General features: G+C 41.8%; 1 long non-coding RNA gene across 1 annotated transcript; it reads left to right on the forward strand.

The window, feature by feature from the left end:
- The first annotated feature begins 3681 nt into the window (after window positions 1-3681).
- LOC115893496 lies at window positions 3682-5122 on the forward strand. The gene is made up of 2 exons (XR_004053503.1): window positions 3682-3764; window positions 4580-5122. It is a non-coding gene; the product is annotated as an uncharacterized LOC115893496 (long non-coding RNA).
- The last annotated feature ends 310 nt before the right edge of the window (window positions 5123-5432 follow it).

Genomic DNA, 5432 nt, shown 5'->3' on the forward strand with positions numbered 1-5432 from the left:
CCATCCAGGCAGTAGTTTTTCATAAATCTTCTCCACCCACCCTTTCCTTCTAGGTTAAGTGCAGAGTGATGTTGCAAGATTAACTGAGATAGGGGTGGGGGTGAGGGGGGTGTTTTTTCATTTTGTAAGAAACCAGTTTAACATCTGGTCAAAACATGCATGTTAGCACTGACTCTATGTATTACACCATGTATTGTGTCAGATTTTATAGATTTATTTCTCCAGCTGTTGGGGCTGCTCCTGAAAGACAGCTCTCAGCTGTTCTCTCTTTGGGGACGGCCTTGGCCAGAGATATCTGCGTTACCCAAGGTCGTTCCTCTTTACAAGGGCATCCTGAACCCAATCATAGTGGGGATATAAAAGGCGCACGGGCTGCCTGAATAAGATGCTGATGTGGCGGTCACTGGAGCCTTGGGACCTGTGCAAGAAAAGAGTCACTAGAAGGAAGCATGGTGCTAGGAATTACACTGATTTATTTTATAATTCTGCATAGGACTGGGCCTGCTGCTGCTGGAAATGGAAATTTCACATACATTGTACTGACCTCCTTTCCTAACCATATCTTGAAAGGAGCCTTCTATTTGGGCCAAGAGGTGAAAATAAGGAGGACAAAGGTCAAAGAAGGGCCGGCTATTTAGGGTAGTCAGAGAGAGAACATATGAAACATTTCAGCTAAAATTGGACAGAAAGAAGCAGCAGTTAAAAGTCACTCTGTAGGAAATTAGACCAGAAGCTGGACTTAAAAGCCCCAGCCTTGCCTCTGTGGAGTGTCACCTTTCTGATCCTTCCTGAGCAAAAAGGAGAACAGTGAGTTTTCTCTCAGAGATGGCCAGGAACCAGGAGTGGGTGTTGTGTGCGATGCTGCTTCATGCTCAGGATAAAGTCCTGTGCCCTTGGCCAAGACAAGTGATGGGTCAGGGTGGGAAAGAACTGCTCCACATCCGTAGACTTGTATCTCTAATAATTTTTACGCTCACTGGGATTTAAACCTTTGCTTGGAGGGATCATCGTGTACCTTACTTTTGTTCAGAGTACCTATCTGCTGAGCCAACATTTTGGAACATCAGGTTGAGGGTGTTGATATGAAACAGGGCTGAGAGTGAACACAGAGTCCCAGAAATGCAGCCCCTGGAAATAAAACATCACCATGCCCTGTGAGTATCAGTGCCTGGGCACAGGAACTGTGCCTTATAAATTGTTGCAGGTCGGGTTCCTGGGGAAGCAGACTCTGAGACAGGGATTAGCATTCAGGGTGTTCCTTACAGAGTGCTTTTTTGACATCAACAGCTGTAAAAGGGAAAGGATGGAAGCTGGCTTGGGCAGATGGGGAAGTTAAGAAAGTTCCCATGTGGAGCTCTGGAGCTGGCATGGTCCTGCAGTTGATATGAGTTGGAAGAATGAGTCCATCTTCTGGTCTAATTTCCTACAGAGTGAGTTAACTGCTGCTTCGTTCTGCCCAACCTTTAGCTGAAGTGTTTCATATGTTCTGTCTCTGGCTACCTTAAATAACTGGCCCTTCTTTGTCCCTTTGTCCTCCTTCTTTTCACTTCTTAGCCCAAATAGAAAGCTTCTTTCAGGATCTGGTTAGGAAAGGAGGTCAGTGCAATGTACATGAAACATATTTCTAGCAGAAGCATGTCAGTCCTATGCAGAATTATAAAATAAATCAGCGTAATCCCTGGCCCTAAGCTCCCTTCTAGTGACTCTTCTCTTGCCCAGGTCCCAAGGCTCTGGTGACCACCACGTCAGCACCTTATTCAGGCAGACTCTCACACCCTCTGCACTTTCCTGCCTCTCTTTTGCCCATTAAAATCTTCCTCCTTTTGCCCCATTTACTTGGCCCCTGGTAGGCTGCTGGAGGACTATTTACACATGCACTTGGCTGTGGTGTGACTAGATCACAGTGTTTTTATACGTTATTCCTCCCACAGGGCATTTGTGTTTTCATGTCAATCTCCAAGAACGTAGGGACAAGTAGTGTGAGGGTCTCGTGAAACAAGGAAGGGCCATTTGTGAGCAAAGTAAACTTTTTCCATTCTGTAAATCATGTTGATAGGACCGTTTCCCTCACTCATGACTCTGACCCACATACTCCAACCAACCTGAGCAAGGAGAGAAGGACCTCTTCTCTCCCATCACTGCATGGCAGTGCAAACGGGCTAACCAATGCTTCCATTCCCATGCATGGGACAAAGTTGCTGAACAGCCAACTCAACCAAGCTAACAAAGTGATGAATTCATTTCATGAAAGTAAAATTTGACTGATTTGATGAAGCTGACAGGTTTGTTTTCATACTATTGGAAAATAAACTAACTTAGCTTTTTTCTTTTCCCTTTTGTTTTCTACATTTAATTCTAAAAGACCTACTCAGCATACACTATGAGGCTTAATTAAAATAAGCTGATAACAAATCAGTTGCAGACAATACAACAGCCCAAAGTTTCCCCAAGGTGATAGAGGGTTTGGTCTCGCACATCACCCCTGCCATTCACACCTCAAATCTTCCCAAAGCTGTGCTCAGCAAGGACTCCAGGACATATGAAATCCAAAGGAACAATTGAGGAGATGCAGGACTGAGAAAGAGAGGAATATATTTATCAGTCTCACAGAGAACTGTACTCAGTAAACCAAAATGAACCTGACAGAAAACAAAGGAAGAAAAGCCTGCAGCCAGAATTGCGAAGACCCAACAGTGGGGTCCCAAGCAGAATCAACACGCACGCAGTCCCCTTGAAAATAGGCTTTGGAAAGATCTTCCCAGGATTGCAGGTCACATGCTGGCTCCCATCCACCCTCAGTCATCTCTAAAAGGACAAATGCAAGTTTCCACAAGTCTAATTAATGTGATGTGGCAGCTTTGCCTGCAAAATAAACACTGATCCCTAGAATATCAGTTAGTGAAAGACAGTTGGGTCACCTTGCTTGGTAGTGTTCAAGTTTGTTTTCCACATTAAATCTTTAGGTTTTTCTCAAACAATAATTGTAACAAACACACATATAGCTGATCTAATTGGAGCCAGAATGAAGCAATCAACACGCTTAATATAACTTCCACCTCCTCATTCCGAAATTGCTTTTTCTCTTTCTTTTTATTTTTTTTCATTTAGTTCTAATGGTGTATCTATTCAGTGCTCACTATAAGTCTTTTGCCAAAATTTTTCTGGCCATCTCTTAGTTGTTTGTAGTACGTTTCTTAAGAAGGATTCATGAAGCCATTTCTGCCTAAGTTCTTTCAAAACTATTTCCCTGTAGTCCGTATATTTGAAGCCTAATCACTCCTCTGTGAACCTTTCTGCACATTTGCTCTTCACCTGCCCTGGTGCAGGTGACTACTATCTGGCCCTAGTCTTGTTGGAGCTAAATTCTTTTCACAGCAGCACCAGCTTAAGTTTTAACATCTGTACTTTTAGGTTTGGTTTCTTCACTAAGGGGATGTGTTGTACAAGTTCTTCCTGAAGTCTGCTGCCATTTGGTGCCCTGAGTACCTTGGCAGTTCTTGCCCAACTCCCCGCCACACCTGACACAGCTTCCCTCACAGCTCTGCCTCATAGATGCTTTTGGCTGCCATTATGCAATATTTGGAGCTTCCAGACTTACATGTCCCCTGGTTTCACTGAAAATAAAGTTTGTGTATATTACATATTACATATTTTATGTAATTATCTTTGTTTGGTTTTATTCCCTGAAGAAGAAAGGAATGGAGTCTAAGCTAACCTACCAGGTTTGTACTGGAAGTCCTGCCAACAGCCTTTAAGGAGGCCTGGTAAGAGACCTTTGCCCACAAGAGCACTCTGCATTGAATTACAATGACCCGAATCAATAAACTCTTCTCTTGGAAGGTATGAATGTTAGCTACACAGAGAAGGAGAGTCAGTCATTCAGTGGAGCAAAATGTCAAAGCAAGGGAAAGAGACTTGGAGAGAGAAGTGCTGACTCGAGAGAAAATGAGCTGCCAGAGGCACATTCTATCTCAAAAAACCTACTCTAATCTTTGTACGGTCTTACCTACTGCAATAAATTCTTCAGCTCTCTTGCCTTCTCAAATTATTTCATAAAAACACATCACTGTGGCTCAGAACCTGAATGAGTGTATCAAACTCAGCATCCACAGCCCTATAGTAACTGGATTTTATTCCTACTTCTCTAAGTGGTTGTGCTTGCTTCCTTGGTTTCCTCCTCCCTTTTTCTTTAATAAAAGGTAATAGATATTCTATCCTCAGCCCTTGGTAGCCTTTTCAGTTTGCATGTGTTTCAACTCAGGCAAATGACTCAATACTTGATCCCAGTTCCTGCTTCTCTTCCATCATTTATTTGCAATCCACACTGCCTACTGCAACTCACCAGTAAGGTCTTCCCAGTAAACCCAACTATCCCCAAAGTTAAGTCCATTATTTCCTTACTCGATATCCCAGCCTGACTTTGGTGTCGATTCTGATTATTTTATTTCCCCTGACTCTCAAACCCCACCACAGGCAGGTCATTACTGACAATGACTCTTTGAGGAAGAGATTTCTAATACTTACCAATATCTGTACTCCCTCTTCCCTCCTGCACATAAACCTGGATTTTATTTTCCAGCCTCTCCTGCAGTCAGATGTGACCAAAGGAATATGAGTGAAAGGAATGTGTACCTCTACCAAGCATGACGCATATGAAGAAACAAGCCATCCATCCACATCTGATCCTTGTCTTATTCTCTATCTGCCAGCTGAATGGAGAGAAAGAACTCCTGCTGGCCCACACTGGACTATGACATGAGCAAGAAATACACTTTTATTATGTTAAGCCACTAATATTTTGGGATTTTTTTTTTAGAGCAATGGAATCTATCATGATGAATACATTTTTTAACATTCTAATATCTTTTTTTTTGCTAAAATTGATCCATATTCTGCATACTTGCTTTTGTCACTGATCATGTAAATTTTCCCAAATCTGTTAGTATAGAGGCTATTCATTCTTTTTAATAGGGGTGTAATAATCCTATATGTATTACAGTATATATTTAATACATTATATTCAACATATATGATTTAATAATTATTACAGATGAGCATATCTTTGCTTTTAGATTCCTACTTCTATAAATGATGCTGCAATAAACATTCTTATACATCCCCATGTGTGTTATTAACACAACTATTGTTTTGATGATTTTTGAAATGATAAAATTTGCCAAATATCCCTTTGGCTTCTCTTGACTTCTTTCTTCAAGTTAGTACCACTCCCAGTCTAATTTGAAGGCAATCTTCATCAATTCAGTGTCCCATTGTCACCTCCATCTATCATATCACCCCTATGGTCACCATCCTAGTTCAGACACCTACTACCTCTCACCTGCATGATGGTAGGAGATTGACTGTTCCTTTAAAATGTATTATTTTGGAATGCTGGCTTAAGCAGAATTAATTGTTTTCCAAATGTCACCAAC

The sequence above is a fragment of the Rhinopithecus roxellana genome, chromosome 15 (genome assembly GCF_007565055.1).
Source record: "Rhinopithecus roxellana isolate Shanxi Qingling chromosome 15, ASM756505v1, whole genome shotgun sequence".
In the NCBI taxonomy this organism is placed as follows: Eukaryota; Metazoa; Chordata; class Mammalia; order Primates; family Cercopithecidae; genus Rhinopithecus; species Rhinopithecus roxellana.